This window comes from Ambystoma mexicanum, chromosome 2p, assembly GCF_040938575.1.
Source record: "Ambystoma mexicanum isolate Mex_15411 chromosome 2p, UKY_AmexF1_1, whole genome shotgun sequence".
Lineage (NCBI taxonomy): Eukaryota > Metazoa > Chordata > Amphibia > Caudata > Ambystomatidae > Ambystoma > Ambystoma mexicanum.
The window spans coordinates 1,271,818,838-1,271,836,533 of record NC_090923.1 but is presented as its reverse complement, the minus strand read 5'-3'; positions in this window follow the sequence as shown (position 1 = coordinate 1,271,836,533).

Here is a 17,696-nt window from a genome sequence, read left to right as displayed (position 1 = left end):
TGCCCAATGTCTTTAAACGCACCTTCTTTTGTCTTTCAGATGCGGGATGCAGCGCCGAAGGCCTCCGGAGCGTGCGAAGAGCTGGTAAGCTTTTGTCTTTCAGATGCCGGAATGCAGTGCGAAGACCTCCGGAGCATGCGAAGAGTAGGTAAGCCTTTGTCTTCAGATGCCGGAATGCAGCGCGAGGCGTTGGTGACAGCCGATGGACCAGGTAAGAAATGCGCTGCCACTGAAGACCGTAGTGCTAACCTGTTCTTTCTTTGTCTTTACAGGTGCTGCTGAAGACTGGATTCCAGGATGGTAAGCCTTTGTTCCCTTAGGCCCAGGATCAGAAGCAGAAGACACGATGAGCGTTCTGCTGCAGAGAATGCAGAATAACACAAAGCAAGATTCATCCATCGGGTGTGGTTTAAATAGCCTCCTGTAGTGCTTAGGTGTCTCCTTCCACAGCCACGCCTAGGTAAGAAAAGAGTTCCTGCTTTCCAGAAGAGTTCCAGTGTTCTGAACCTAGGGAGTGGCTCCTGCCCCACCCAACAGGAAAAGTAGTCCCAAACAGAAGAGGATCAGGGGTTCAACTGGCAGGTAAGTAAGCAGCATGGTCTGCTGCAGGTAAGTCCACCCAAGCATTATGAGCCCGGCGCTTCCAGCGCTGGGACTGGGCATCTTTATGAGCCTGGTGCCACTGGCGCCAGGACAGGGTCCAAAAGGTCCCAATTGGGACTGGCTGGCACTCGGAACCGGGGTTATGGGTCTGCTTCCAAGGGAGTCGGGCAAGTCCTGATCTTTTGGAAGCAGAGATCATGACAGGCAGCCTCCACCAGGCCCCCACTCATGTCTCCCACCACCCCCACCCCCCAGCAGTGCAGGGGCAGCCCCCACCAGGCCCCCATTCATGTCTCCCACCACCCCCACCCCCCAGCAGTGCAGGGGCAGCCCCCACCAGGCCCCCACTCATGTCTCCCACCACCCCCACCCCCCAGCCACCAGGGGCACCCTCCACCAGGCCCCCACTCATGTCTCCCACCACCCCCACCCCCCACCCCCAGGGGCACCCTCCACCAGGCCCCCACTCATGTCTCCCACCACCCCCCACCCCCCAGGGGCACCCTCCACCAGGCCCCCACTCATGTCTCCCACCACCCCCACCCCCCACCATCCAGGGCCACCCTCCACCAGGCCCCCACTCATGTCTCCCACCACCCCACCCCCCAGCAGTGCAGGGGCAGCCCCCACCAGGCCCCCACTCATGTCTCCCACCACCCCCACCCCCCAGCAGTGCAGGGGCAGCCCCCACCAGGCCCCCACTCATGTCTCCCACCACTCCCACCCCCCAGCAGTGCAGGGGCACCCTCGACCAGGTCCTCACAATCCCCAATCATGTGCGTTATGGTCAGCCTCCACAGCCAAAAAGCCCTACCAAGTAACCCATTCACCCACATGGAAATGGAAATTACATGTCACACCCCCAATGTTCATGAAGCTAATGAACCCATGTCCGTCACACACAATGTTTGCAATTGAATGGTAAAACACCCAACATGACATGCATGAAACCAATGAGATGATACCACACAGTGAAGTATGAAAACAAAATTGTATTGAAAAAAAGAAAGAATGCTAAAGAAATGAAACAAACTACAATGGGAATTAAAAAAAATCAAGCTGCATGTCCGTATGAAAATAAAGAACTGCAAATCATAATCCAAAAACATTTCGTCCAAAGTCCAATTTAAAATAAAATCTATCAAATCAAGAACTATGTACAAAACTCAAAAGGGTCCATGAGCCCAAATGAACAAAGGAAACCTAAAAAAAAGACCTAACTAAAAAGCAACTATATACAAAAAGTGGAGCAGTGTCCGTCGACTCCAAATCATAAGAAAAAACAAAGGAAACCTAAAACTAAAGAACTATATACAAAGGCGGCGGGCAAGTCCAGCCGCTCACTCCGTGGTGTTCCGGGCCAGGGCATCATCAAACTTCCGTTCGATGTCCCGGAGGCGGTCCAGTTCCATGGCCCCGAGGGTCCGCAGGGACGACGCCGTGTCCTCCTCCAACCCCCTGCGGATTGCCTCGAGGCACTCAGCCGCCTCAGGGCCCTCCGCATGGAGTTCTCCGCCCTGACCATTGTGAGCCGCGCCTCTTCCACCCGCCGCCGCTCCGCACCTATGGCCTGGCCCAACCGCTGCCACACGGAAGACACTCTCTGTCCTGGGTCCTCCTGCCCTCCGGCCGATGCCTGCCCCTCCGATGTCGAAGGCCCCGAGCCTTCATGGCTCCCACCATGTTGCTGCTGCTGCTCTGCCTCTGCCCGTGCACTGCCTCCTGCTGCCTGCACATCCTCCGCCGGCTGGGGTGAAGTTGTTGATGTGGCCACCCCTGCTGGACGTCCGACTCCCGACTGTGGCAGGGATGCCTCCTCCACCAGCCTGGCCGCACCGTCAGAGGCAGTTCCACAGGGCACCCAGGTGACTGATGGGTGGGAAGATGGCACAGAGGACGACTGGCGCTTAGGGGGTCCAGTTGAGGAGGGGGTCGGAGCAAGCCCCATCAGACGGAGGAATCCGGTCTGGGTGACCTGTCCCAGCAGGCTGACGTGGTCAACGAGCCATTCGAGATGACGTGCAGTCTCTCCATGAAAAGACTGCAGGTCACCTCGCATGGCCCGTTGACGCAACGCCACACCAGCCAGGACAGGCTCAACCCGGACCTGGATAGCCACGTCTGCAGGCAGAGGAAGGCCAGTTGACGTCAGCTCATCCCCTGCCTGAAAACGGGTCTGGACGTAGGCATCCCTGCTGGTGCAAGATGATGCAGGGACAGGATCGGGGACAGGATTGCACACAGGCACCTCCGCGGCGGCCTGTGCTGCCTCCTGTCCCTGGTCCTGGACTGCACCACTAGCACCAGTGGGATCCCCACCTCCAGACCCCGTCTCTGGTGCTTGCACGGCCTCCTCCTCCACCAAACCCCCCACCAACCTGGATGACTCCGTGCCATCTTCCCCTGTTGGGCCCTGTGGGGTCCCAGCTGCCCCTTCTGCTGCCGAGGAGTCCAACTCCAACCTCCGCCTCTTGGACCTCCCCCCGGCAGCTGCGGCCTGGGACGCGGCACCGGACTCCTCACTCCCCGACGAGATGACAACACGGGAGGGGAGCCGGGCCTTGCGTCTCCGGCTGGCGGTCGGATCCCCGCCGCTGTGCTCCACAGCACCTTCTCCGTCCTCTTCATCAGTTGACGCTGCACACAGGGAGAAAAAAAACACAGGCATCAGGGCACTGTACAATGGACACATACACACATGACAGTTGCACATGAGTGGCATTGGCAAACCTCAGACATGTCATCACAATCCCCAACACACATGTCATTGCAACTCGCACACATGAGCCATACCACAGCCATATCGCAACTGCCACCACCATCCATACACATACAACAGTATGAGCAGCCAAAAGTGACCCAGACATCACATGCAACACAGAAAGTGCACCACACATGTACACACACCGCCACACTTGCATGCATGTGTACACCTCTGCCAAGTGTCGCACTGTTCAGACGGGCATCCATGTCACATCTGCCAATCAGGCTTCCACATACCGCTGTCACATGCATCCATGTTGCATCACTGTTGCACCCTTGTCAAATACACACACATGCACATGTACAAGGTGCTCATACATGCAGCCGAAAACAACATACATGCGTGACATCACGGACATGTCTACTTACATACACATTCATCCAAACATGTGTGCACGCACAACTGCATTTGCCATGCAAGCCTACACACACAAGCACCATCCATGTCTCACACATTACAGCCCTCGCATGTGTCAGCCCCACGGCCCTGTACACCCCCACCCATACTCGACCCCATACAAACAGATGTGCAACCTGCACAGTACCGAATAATCACCACACGCACTGCTCACAATCAGGATGCATGTACACTCACCGCTCGACTCCAGATGGGTCTGCTTCTCTAGGACCTGGACGTGGAGCGCTGGGGATATGCGTTCCAGGACCCCCATCTGTTCTTCCGACAAGTGGCCCCGGCGCCCCTTGGAATCTGCTGCCTTCAAGAGGCGCCGGGCCTTGTTCAGGGTCCTGGACCTGAAGTCCTCCCAGTGCTTCCTGACATGTTGTAAGTCCCGGACTGCCACCCCCTCCGCGTTGATGGCAGTCACGATGTCAGTCCAGATCCGAGTCCGTCCTTCCTTGTCGGCGCGGGAACTTCCGAAGAGGGCATCATACTGCCCCAGGACTTGCTCCACCAGGACACCAACTTCGGTGGCACTGAAGCTGGTGCCCCTCTGCCTCTCTGGCCGGGGGTTGTCAGTGGTCACAGATGGTGTTTGCCCCGACATGACAACCCCAGAGGCAGGAGTGGGTGGGCAACTGGGTCCTGGGGCTGGGCTGTGGAGCGATGGAATTCCAGTCGGGAGTCTTCGGTTCCAGCAGGGGTGGTCACAGCAACAGCACCCCTGGCTGATGTGCAGGCAGCAAATGGCAGTGCACGTGGGCAGCAGGCAGTCAGGCAGCAGCAGATGGCAGGTGGGAGCGTGCTCGGGGCTCTGGGGGGCAGTAGTTCGGCCTTCTGGGCAGGAGCGTGGTCTTCCGTGTGCTTATGCGTGGCCAGCTTGGTACGGAGTGATTTGGCACGTGAAAATCCTGCACGTCAGCGTGAAAATCGAGGAAAGGCCCTTAGCGCGTAAGCGCGTCAGCACGCATACGCGATTCTATTGGACCAAAGGCCCTCAGCGCGTAAGCCCGTCTGTGACGTGACCCGCACGGGTGTTTCCCACACAGCACGTGATGACAGAGCACACGTGGAAAGACTGCACGTCAGAGTGTCATCGCGTGTAATTGGACAGCACGTCAGAGTCTCATCGCGTGTGATTGGTGGAAATGGCCCTACACGCAGAAGTGACAAAGCGTGTAATTGGTGGAAATGGCCCTACACGCATAAGTGACAAAGCGTGTAATTGGTGGAAATGGCCCTAGCGCGTACACGCCGCGTAAGTTACGCTGGACGTGTGGGCCTGTATAAAAGGTACGTGTAGAACACCATTTCCTTGTACGTGCTTTTCGTGGAGAGCGAGTGGGTGAATTCTGTACTTCTTGTCGTTTCACACGCGATTTACTTCACGGCGTTTCAAGTTCGTATTCCCTGTTACCTCTGACAGCTTTTTCTCTTTTTTCTCTTTTACTGGTTTACCTGGGCCTGTTCCCTCAAACAGTGTTCCCTTCTACTGTTGTCCTGTCTCCTCAGACAGCGTACAAATCTTCTTTTGGCGGGGGTGTTGCCAACCAAACACGCTCCTTTTTCACGCTCTTTTACCTGGCAGACGGTGAGTCACGCACGTATCTAACATCTGTGCTTGCCCCGTGTGTAGCCTACCCCTTCAGAGGTCATTCTAGGCTGCGTGTGACACGCATACGTTCATTCTTGTGTTACTGGGTGCCACAGCATAGTGCAGGTTTTTCTTTCTGCACACGTGGTCTAGGAGGGGTTGCGTGCACGTCATCTCCCTTTTTTGGGGCTCCTGTGCGTAGCGTGACCCGTCATCTTTCCCCAGGGGTTACAATCAGCCTTGCAAGAGCACTACGGTACAATTACCACCTGGTACCCAACCCCTTTGACCCCCAATTGCCCAGGACAATATTTTACAGCCACTCCCATACGCACATTTACATCAGTGCCATGGCTGGGAGGCGAGGATTCCGTAAGGGTGGCAAAGGTGGAAGAGCCACAAGTGGTGGCCGTGGTGGATCCGGTAGGGGACGTGGTCGTTACTTGCAGGGTGAGCCTGTCCCCCCATGTGTGGAGGACCAGTCAAGGGCACCCATAATCCCCCCCTCTCGTTGAGGCTGATGTGGCTGACACCATCCATGCTCAGCCCTTGTTGGACCAGCCCATTGTGGCACCAGACCTGGCTGACTCCATGGCTGACTTCCAGGTCAGCAGGCCTATGACACGTGCGCTGGTTCACGTTGATGTCACCATGCCACGTGCATCTGGGGCAGCAAGGTCATCTGCTGCCCCAAGTAGGCAGGGCGGAGAGGCTGCAGGGGCAGCTGCGGCTCCATCCACCCCAGCCCTCACACACCCAGCCAGGACAGTGTCGGTCCTAGTCCATGCTGCTGACATTCCCCCTGACACCATCACACTAGAGCCAATGCCTGCACCAACTCCCATGCTGAGTGTGCAATCCCACACTCCTGATACAGAGTCCACCAGGGCTCCTGCCCCTAGTGTCCACAGCGGCGCAGGACACTCAGGATCACCACCACCTTCCAAGCGGAAGAGGAAGAGTGCTCGTACGGCACAGGCTGATGCCCCAGACACGGCTACACAGTCCGGCCCATCCAGGAAGCCCAGCTTCACGGATGACGAACTGAATGCACTTGTCGAGTATGTGTCCGGACATGACAACGAGATGGTCATTGTTGCAGGATCCAAGACCACACCTGCACAACGCCAGGCACACTGGCAGACCGTTGCGGACATCGTAAGTGCCCTTGGAATCGTGAGGCGCACAGCCAATGATTGCTATAAGCGCTGGAATGACCTAAAGCGCAGGGCAAAGAGTAAGCTGGCCTCAAGTCATGCCGCAACTCTAGTGACTGGAGGTGGGTCTCCAGTAGTAGACATGGAACTCACTCCACATGAGTCAGTCGCTGGGACCTACGTCACGGAGGAACAGATCCAAGGCGTGGGAGATCTGGCTGATTACGAGGCATTGTCCGGTGAGTGCACATGCATGTGTGTGTCATCCATGTGCATGGTGTGTGTGTGAGGGCTTCTGTTTGTGTGCCAGGTGAGAGTGTGTGCGCCTGAGTCGTATGGGTCAGCCATGTGCTTCATGCAATACATCCTGCGCAGCTGCATTTGGCCATAGCAGTATCCCTTCTGCCAACAGTAGACATCTAGCCCAACTGCACGCCAGTTGCCCTTGAAGTGTCACCTTGCCACAACATTGTTGCTTATTTTTCACTGTTCATTCAGTCAGATTGTTTGCATTCCACCACCTTTACTAGGCATGTCGCAGTCCACTAGTCACATGTCTGACATGGCTATGGTAAAGTGGAGTGACTTTGTTACCTGGATATCATTTGTTCACACATGTCCCTGTGCAATTGGACCATTTCAGACTGCCAGCTCCAGGTGAAAAATCTGACCTGTTTGAATTAGAAAAGCTATTACGTGCGGGAACTGGACTGAATGAATAAGTGCTGCCCTCCTCTCCATCTTATGATATGATATGATATGGTATTTGTAACGCGCCTATACACAGGTGTTTCAAGGCGCGACGAGGCAGGGAGGGGAGGAACAAGGGGAGACAAAACAAACAATCCTACTAGGCCAGGTGTCATTCAGATCGCGCAAGTGCAGGGGTGGGGGAGGGGGGAAAAAGTGCAAGGGGAAGGGGAGGGGGGGAAGTGCAGTAAAGGTAAGTGGCGTAAGTAATAAATAAAGAAGGGCCAGCTAGTGGCAAGTGCAAGGTAAGTGCAGTACAAGTGCTGGGGAAGGGGGGGGCTGTAGGGATACAGAGACAGTCCCGTAGTGCAGATGGGTTCCAGGGGATCAGTGACTGGGACCAGGACCGAAGGCAGTTTAGAGTGGTCCAGTTGCAGGATCAGTGCAGTTTAGTGAAGAATTAATTAGCTGTTCAGCAGGGGAGAGGGAAAGAGAAAGCAGAAGCAAAGAGGAAGGTTTTGAGGTGCTTCCGGAACCGGAGGTGGTTCTCCTCAAGTTTCAGGGAGGCAGGAAGGCTGTTCCAGAGGGAGGCCCCTGCCGCGGAGAGAGATCTACCCCCAGCTCGTTGCTTCGAGAAGCGGCTGACCATGAGGGAGTTGGAGGCGGATGAGCGAAGGGCTCGGGGAGGAAGATATTTGGGAAGAGAGAGTTGAAGGTATTTAGGACCCAGGCCCCAGAAGGCCTTGTGGACAATGCAGAGGGTTTTGAACTTTATCCTCGCAGCCACTGGGAGCCAGTGTAGAGATTTCAGCCCTGGAGAGATACGGTCCCTGGGCTTGAGGCCAAGGACAAGTCTCGCAGTTCTGTTCTGGATGAGTTGCAGAGGGCGGAGAGTGGAGGCAGGCAGATTAAGATAGAGGCTGTTACAGTAATCCAGCTTCGAGAGAACCAGGGCTCGGGAGACAGTGAGCTTCTGGGGGAAGGAGAGGAAGGGAAGAATACCTCTGAGGAGGTGCAGCTGGTAGTGTGACCTCTTGGCGACGTCAGAAATATGAGGAGAGAAGGAGAGTGTGGAGTCGAAGATGACCCCAAGGTTTTTTGCCTTGCAGGTAGGAGCAGGGAGGGGGCCAAGGGAGGCAGGCCAGAGAGCTGCAGGGAAGGAGGGAGTGGGAGTACCGATGAGTAGAATCTCAGTCTTACTGGCATTAAGGCAGAGGTCATTGGCGGCACACCATTCTTGGATAGCAGACAGACAGTCAGAGATGAGGGAAGGAGAGGGGGAGGCTGAGGGTAGCCTGAAAATGAGCTGGGTATCGTCCGCATAGCACTGGAAATTAGGGCAGAGAGCGGCGATGCGGTGGGCAAGGAGAGCCAGATACTGGTTGAACAGCCAGGGAGAGAGATTAGATCCCTGGGGGACACCACAGGTGGAGAAAAAGATGTCGGAGAGGAAGGACCCCAGTTGGACCTGGGAGGATCGATTTGAAAGGAAAGAGGTCAGCCACGCCAGAGCCTGACCAGTGATACCCAGGTTTTCCCGGAGACGGTTGAGCAGGATGGCATGGTTGACAGTGTCAAAGGCAGAGGAGAGATCGAGCAGAATGAGAACACACGGAGTGTTGGAATCGAGGTTCAGGAGCAGGTCTTCACGGATGTTCAGAAGAGCATTTTCCGTGCTTCTGGCAGCTCTGAAGCCAGATTGATGGTCATGAAGACTACCAACAGATTCAGCATGGAGGTTAAGCTGGGAGATGGCCAGTTTCTCCAGGAGCTTGCCCAGGAAGGGAGTGATGGAGATAGGGCGATAGTTATCCGGGCAGGAGGGGTCGGAAGAGGGTTTCTTGAGAAGAGGGTGCACAAGGGAGTGCTTGAGGGGGGAAGGGAAGACTCCAGAGGCGAAGGAGTGGTTGCAAAAGTCAGCCAGGGCAGGAGCCAGGGAGTCGATGTGGTCCTTGATAGTTTTGGAGGAATAGGGGTGAACCTGTTTAGACGAGACTTTCATTGATCAGACTTGTCTGGAAACCTCGTCAGCAGAGAAGGGTGGAAAGGCAGAGAAAGAGGGAGGAGGGTTGACCGCACAAGGGCCAGAGGAAGAGCCGGGTAGGGAGGGAGGGAGGTGAGAGGAGGAGAGCGAGGACAGGATGTCCTGAGTTTTAGAGATGAAGTGAGAGGCCAGTGCAGTGCAGATGGCCTGGGAGGGGACAGGAGAGGTAGAGACTGCAACAGGGTTGGCCAGCTCCTTGCAGATTTTAAAGAGTTTGGCGGAGATGTTTGATGCCGCAGAGATGCAGGCTTGGATAAGGGCTCTCTTCTTGGTGAGAACGGAGAGCCGGTACTGCCTTTGAAGCAGGCGGCAGGCCAGTTTGTCAGAGGATGAACATGAAGCACGCCATTTCCTCTCAGCAACCCTGCACTTGCGTTTTAGGGTGACGAGATCCGAGTCATACCAGAAGTTACATTTGGCTTTGGGCTTCAGGTGGATTTTCATGACCGGGGCAAGGATATCAAGAGTAGCAGATATAGCAGAGTGGAGCATGGAGAGGGCTGTGTCAGGGTGGGAGTCAGCCGAAGGGGCAGGGGGGGGAGAGAAGGTAGCAGCAAAAGCCTCAACTGACACACGCTTCATGGGTCGGATGACCGAGAAGGTGGGTGGCAGTGAAGAGGGTGGCTTTGCCTGAGGGGTAGGGAGGGTGAGGTGGGAGGATAGGAGAAAGTGATCGCTCCAGGAGAGAGGAGTGGAGAGAGGGACGGAGAGGGGAAGGTCAGAAGAGATCAGAGCATCAAGAGTGTGCCCAGCAAAGTGAGTAGGCCCAGACGGGAGAATAGAGAGTGAGAGAGAGTCGCAGAGGTCACGAAAGAGACAAGTGGGGGGACTGGAGGCATCAAGGTGGATGTTGAAGTCGCCAAGAAGGAGGAGTTGAGTGGTTGAGGACAGGAGTGAGGAGGAGAGGTCAGCCCACTCAGAGAGGAAGGAGGAAATTTGACCAGGTGGCCGATAGATAGTAGCCACGGTAAGGGAATGGCTAGGAGAGAGAGAGAGTCGGCAGACAAGACATTCAAAAGAGGAGTAGGTCTGAGTGGGAGTGACAGTGGCAGGAATCCACTCAGGGAAGATAAGGGCAACACCACCACCACCATCTTCACTCAATAGCAATGGTACATGCCATCTGTGTGATGGCATGTGTGTTTCACCTGGCAATCACAGGCCAATGTGTGATGCCACTGCCAGGCAGCATGCAGAAAATGTGTTCAGCTTCCATCTTGGTGTCATCAGTGTGTGCCATTTGCCTGCCCTTCATATGCAGTGTGGGTGCATGCATGGGAGGGTTTTAGTCATGTGGGACATGTGTCAATCAAGTACTGGTTCTCTTGCTTCTCAGCCCTCATTGTGTGCCATGGTGCTAATGCCTGTTTCCATTTCTTTGTTTTTATGTCTTTGCAGGGGAAGACGCACCTGATACTGCTGGGGTTGTGGAGATGGTGCAGACCCAGGAGGGGTCCGAGGGCCGACCAACCACCAGTGAGGGACGTGGTGTGGTGGTGGGTGAGAACCCACAAGTGCTGCAGGTCGTGCTCTCAAGGGGTGTCTCTGGCTGCATCTCCCCCAAGCTGTACTCAGGTATTGATTCGGATGAGACCTACGTGCCGTCGCAGGTGAGTGTTCCAGGGAGGGATTCTGTTCTGTCCCACCCACCTGCACCAGGGTCAGAACCCTCAATGGGGATGTCAGTGTTGGCAGCTACGCCTTTGGTGGTTACGGATGCAGGGTCACACTCCGCGACATCTGATCCTGTTCCTGGGCCAGCAGATCAGAGGGGGAATGCAGTCCTGCAGCCTCAGGAAGTGCCGGCACAGCAAGGCGCAGTTCGCCTTGCCCCAGACAGGTGTGGTGCCCGCCGACGTGGTGGCCGTACGCCACCTGGCAATACCGCATGGGAGCAATCCATTTACGGTATGGCAACACAACAGGCAGCATCATCCGAGACGATGGCTCAGGCCATGGATAGGGTGGCCACTTCCATTGTCCCCCCTGAAAGGCTGATGGAGCGACTAGAGCAGGCAACCGACTCCATCTGCCAGTCACACAGGGAGGACATGTTGGCGTCCAACAGGGACAGGCGGGCGGCACTGGCGACTCTGCAGGAGGCCATCTCCATAGAGTCCCAGGGCCACAGGGAAGCCCTGAGGCAGGAGCTCCTTCACCTCAGGACGACTCTTGTTGAGCTTGAGGCTTCAACACACCAAAGGACAGAACAGCAGCTGGAGCGTCTCACCCGTACGCTCTCAGCTGAGATGCAGGCAACGAGGGCGGAGGTCCGGGCATCCCGTGAGTTGTTGCATGGGGACCTCCGCACACTCATCCTCCAGAACCAGACCTACCACACCCGCATGCTTGCAGCCATGGAGGAGCAGAGTAGGGCCTTGCGCGGGCTGCCTCCCATAGTGCAACCACCTCCGGATGCAGCTGCACAGGGTGATAATAGCGACAGCAGTGATACTCCCACAATAGGGTAGCCATGTGGGACATGAGCCCATGGAGGTGTTTTTTTTTCCCAGGACCCACACAGGTGGGTTTTGGTGTGCACCCTGTCCTCGGACCTCCTGGGTGGCCTCCCAAACCCCCCCGGGCCCATCAATGGCCATTTTTGATTTTTATTTTTATTTTTGATTTTGATTTTGATTTTGATTTTGATTTTGATTTTGATTTTTATTTTTAATTTCTAAATAATTTTTCCCAATTTTTCTGGGACAATTTGTTGGCTTCCGTGGTTCCTGTGGGCATATGCAGCATTGTGGCTGGGCACATGCAGGCTTGTCATGTATTTGGTTCAGATGCTTGGGTTTGAGTCACACACACCCCTCCTGCTTCCCGTTTCCATGGGCTTGCAAAGGGTGTGCCCAAGTGACATTGACGTACATGGTGACATTGGACTCCCACTACATGTGTGGGTAGTCTAGTCAATACTGTGTATACATTCCTAGTGCATATTGCTGTTGTGTTGTACACTGCATGTTGCATTGATGTGTAACTCATCATCTGTGTCTACCTCCCAATTTGCAGGTCCCTTCCTCATGTCTACACAAGGCCCTCTAGTCTGGAGATGGGGTCCATGTTGGCAGCAGTGCACCTACAACTCTACATGGTGCCAACACTGCACAGTTGGTAGTGGTGGGAGTGCAGGCATTTCCAGGTGGTGAGACTACTAATATATAACATTTGTGATGTCATGTTAATGGTTGTACCTGCTCAAGTTAGTTGTTGGTCCTGCATTACTGTGAGCATTTCAGGTGTTGCAAGTTTCAATTAGGGACACTCTACATTGTGACACTAGTGTCATGTTGTGGGGATTACTTTGTTTACCTGCAAATAGCATGACATGGCACGGTGTGTCGTGTGGCGGTGCTGGGGATGGGTTGGCTGACATGGCACTGTCCTCTTGTTGCATTTTGCAAGTGGGTATTCATTTTAGCTGCTTGAATGTGTTACTTCACAAAACTGCATTGGTGGTGTCTGTGTGGGTAGGGATGCACACATTGTGACACTTCCAGGTGAACAATCTCAGGCTGATATGGTTTTCACGGTTCATTCTCCAGACATTCAGGATCAGTGTCAGGTTGAGTCATCATTGATTGTCAGATGGAATGTGCCAGGGCAGTGTGCACTCCACAGGGGTGTGATTTCTATGTGAAGTAATTAGCCACTAGCTGTGTACGGGCTGCCTCCCCCGTGCCCTTTCCCCTCCCATGCGCAGCGGCTGTGCATGTGGTTGGGGATGTGGGGCCACCACCATGTCCACGGCCAGGCCCCGGCGTGTTGCAACATTGTGCAGGACACATGCTGCCACTATGATCCTGCACACTACTGGGGGAGCGTACAACAGCTGCCCGCCAGAACGGTCAAGGGAGCGAAAGCGTGACTTTAGCACTCCGAATGTGCGCTCCACTATGCCCCGGGTTGTAATGTGGGCTGTGTTATATCTTACCTGGGGTGGCGTGGTGGGGTTCCGAATTGGCGTCATCATGTGGGGGCTGAGAGGGTAGGCACTGTCCCCTGTGGAGGTGGTGATTGGTATCATTGGTGGGGTTGTGACCTTGCTCAGTATCTGACATGCATGCATGTGCAGTGGCATTCATACTCACCAAGCAGCCATGTATCGCCATGCCGCCCCGCTTCTAGGTCCCGGCTTAGGGTGGACATTCGGTAAATGAAGCTGTCGTGGGTTGACCCGGGATAGTTGGCATATACTGAGGTGATGATTCCCTTGGCATTACATACTACCTGCACGTTGATGGAATGCCAGTGCTTGCGGTTCCTATAGATGTGCTCAGATGCCCTGGGGGGACGTAGAGCCACATGGGTGCAGTCGATGGCACCTAGCACTTTGGGGAATCGTGCCACAGCGTAAAAATCCAGGGCGGCAGCATGCCTTTCTGCAGGTGTTCTGGGCAGGTATATGTGCCTGCGGACTGATGGGCGTGCAGTGATGATGTTCAAGACCTGGTGTAGGCAGCGTGACTGGGTGGCCTGTGATACACCACCCACAATGGCACTTGTCTGCTGAAATGATCCAGTGGCTAAGAAGTGCAGTACATTGAGGACCTTCTCCAGGGGGCTGAGTGCTTGGGAGCACAGGGTGGGTGATGTGAGGTCATCCTCCCACTCACTCACCAGGTCCAGTATAATGTGTGGTGGAAACCTGTTCCTCCCATGCACCTGGTCATCAGGCATCCCGAAAAGGCTGGTTCTGGGTGTGAATATTCTGGCCCTGACTATCCTCCTCCTCCTCCTTTGGTAGGCCACGCCCACTGCTGCTAGGAACGGTATGTTCATCCTGGGTCTGAGCTTGTTATTTTGTTAGCGCGCTAATTAATGCGTTGCGCGTGTTGTAGGCGAGCGTGTGACCCGCACACCCCTGAAATCCAGTACCCAGTCCAATAGCGTGTGGAAATTCCCGCGCACCCCGGGATACAGGTGCACTGACGTACTTGCGTGTGTAAGTGTCCGCGCACCCCTGATATACACGTACATAGGCCAATCGCGTGTACGCGCACTTTTGTCCAATTACACGCGATGACACTCTGACGTGCTGTCCAATTACACGCGATGACACTCTGACGTGCAGTCTTTCCACGTGTGCTCTGTCATCACGTGCTGTGTGGGAAACACCCGTGCGGGTCACGTCACAGACGCGTTTATGCGCTGAGGGCCTTTGGTCCAATAGAATCGCGTATGCGTGCTGACGCGTTTACGCGCTGAGGGCCTTTGGTCCAATAGAATCGCGTATGCGTGCTGACGCGTTTACGCGCTGAGGGCCTTTGGTCCAATAGAATCGCGTATGCGTGCTGACGCGCTTACGCGCTAAGGGCCTTTCCTCGATTTTCACGCTGACGTGCAGGATTTTCACGTGCCAAATCAATCCGTACCAAGCTGGCCACGCGTAAGCACACGGAAGACCACGCTCCTGCCCAGAAGGCCGAACTACTGCCCCCCAGAGCCCCGAGCACGCTCCCACCTGCCATCTGCTGCTGCCTGACTGCCTGCTGCCCACATGCACTGCCATTTGCTGCCTGCACATCAGCCAGGGGTGCTGTTGCTGTGACCACCCCTGCTGGAACCGAAGACTCCCGACTGGAATTCCATCGCTCCACAGCCCAGCCCCAGGACCCAGTTGCCCACCCACTCCTGCCTCTGGGGCTGTCATGTCGGGGCAAACACCATCTGTGACCACTGACAACCCCCGGCCAGAGAGGCAGAGGGGCACCAGCTTCAGTGCCACCGAAGTTGGTGTCCTGGTGGAGCAAGTCCTGGGGCAGTATGATGCCCTCTTCGGAAGTTCCCGCGCCGACAAGGAAGGACGGACTCGGATCTGGACTGACATCGTGACTGCCATCAACGCGGAGGGGGTGGCAATCCGGGACTTACAACATGTCAGTAAGCGCTGGGAGGACTTCAGGTCCAGGACCCTGAACAAGGCCCGGCGCCTCTTGATGGCAGCGGATGCCAAGGGGCGCCAGGGCCACTTGTCGGAAGAACAGATGGGGGTCCTGGAACGCATATCCCCAGCGCTCCACGTCCAGGTCCTAGAGAAGCAGACCCGTCTGGAGTCGAGCGGTGAGTGTACATGCATCCTGATTGTGAGCAGTGCGTGTGGTGATTATTCGGTATTGTGCAGGTTGCACATCTGTTTGTATGGGGTCGAGTATGGGTGGGGGTGTACAGGGCCGTGGGGCTGACACATGCGAGGGCTGTAATGTGTGAGACATGGATGGTGCTTGTGTGTGTAGGCTTGCATGGCAAATGCAGTTGTGCGTGCACACATGTTTGGATGAATGTGTATGTAAGTAGACATGTCCGTGATGTCACGCATGTATGTTGTTTTCGGCTGCATGTATGAGCACTGTGTACATGTGCATGTGTGTGTATTTGACAAGGGTGCAACAGTGATGCAACATGGATGCATGTGACAGCGGTATGTGGAAGCCTGATTGGCAGATGTGACATGGATGCCCGTCTGAACAGTGCGACACTTGGCAGAGGTGTACACATGCATGCAAGTGTGGTGGTGTGTGTACATGTGTGGTGCACTTCCTGTGTTGCATGTGATGTCTGGCTCCCCTTTGGCTGCTGATGCTGTTGTATGTGTAGGGATGGTGCTGGCAGTTGCGATATGGCTGTGGTATGGCTCATGTGTGCGAGTTGCAATGACATGTGTGTTGGGGATTGTGATGACATGTCTGAGGTTTGCCAATGCCACTCATGTGCAACTGTCATGTGTGTATGTGTCCATTGTACAGTGCCCTGATGCCTGTGTTTTGTTTCTCCCTGTCTGCAGCGTCAACTGATGAAGAGGGCGGAGAAGGTGCTGTGGAGCACAGCGGCGGGGATCCGACCGCCAGCCGGAGACGCAAGGCCCGGCTCCCCTCCCGTGTTGTCATCTCATCGGGGAGTGAGGAGTCCGGTGCCGCGTCCCAGGCCGCAGCTGCCGGGGGGAGGTCCAAGAGGCAGAGGTTGGAGTTGGACTCCTCGGCAGCAGAAGGGGCAGCTGGGACCCCACAGGGCCCAACAGGGGAAGATGGCACCGAGTCATCCAGGTTGGTGGGGTGTTTGGTGGAGGAGGAGGCCGTGCAAGCACCAGAGACGGGGTCTGGAGGTGGGGATCCTACTGGTGCTAGTGGTGCAGTGCAGGACCAGGGATAGGAGGCAGCACAGGCCACCGCGGAGGTGCCTGTGTGCAATCCTGTCCCCGATCCTGTCCCTGCATCATCTTGCACCAGCAGGGATGCCTACGTCCAGACCCGTTTTCAGGCAGGTGATGAGCTGACTTCAACTGGCCTTCCTCTGCCTGCGGACGTGGCCATCCAGGTCCGGGTTGAGCCTGTCCTGGCTGGTGTGGCGTTGCGTCAACGGGCCATGCGAGGTGACCTGCAGTCTTTTCATGGAGAGACTGCATGACATCTCGAATGGCTCGTTGACCACGTCAGCCTGCTGGGACAGGTCACCCAGGCCGGATTCCTCCATCTGATGGGGCTTGCTCCGACCCCCTCCTCAACTGGACCCCCTACGCGCCAGTCGTCCTCTGTGCCATCTTCCCACCCATCAGTCACCTGGGTGCCCTGTGGAGCTGCCTCTGACGGTGCGGCCAGGCTGGTGGAGGAGGCATCCCTGCCACAGTCGGGAGTCGGAGGTCCAGCAGGGCTGGCCACATCAACAACTGCACCCCAGCCGGCGGAGGATGTGCAGGCAGCAGGAGGCAGTGCACGGGCAGAGGCAGAGCAGCAGCAGCAACATGGTGGGAGCCATGAAGGCTCGGGGCTTTCGACATCGGAGGGGTAGGCATCGGCCGGAGGGCAGGGGGACCCAGGACAGAGAGTGTCTTCCGTGTGGCAGCGGTTGGGCCACGCCATAGGTGCGGAGCGGCGGCGGGCGGAAGAGGCGCGGCTCACAATGGTCAGGGCGGAGAACTCCATGCGGAGGGCCCTGAGGCGGGCTGAGTGCCTCGAGGCAATCCGCAGGGGGTTGGAGGAGGACACGGCGTCGTCCCTGCGGACCCTCGGGGCCATGGAATTGGACCGCCTCCGGGACATCGAACAGGAGTTCGATGATGCCCTGGCCCGGGACACCACGGAGTGAGCCGCTGGACTTGCCCGCCGCCTTTGTATATAGTTCTTTAGTTTTAGGTTTCCTTTGTTTCTCATTATGATTTGGAGTCGACGGACACTGCTCCACTTTTTGTATATAGTTGATTTTTAGTTAGGTTTTTTAGTAGGTTTCCTTTGTTCAGTTGGGCTCATGGACCCTTGGTAGTTTTTTACATAGTTCTTTATTGCATTGAGATTTTTTTACATTTGACTTTGGACGACATTTTTTTGGATTCTGATTTGCAGTTTTTTTTTTTAATACGGACATGCAGCTTATTTTTTCTCATTCCCATTGTAGTTTGTTTCCTTTCTTTAGCATTCTTTATTTTTTCCAATACAATTTTGTTTT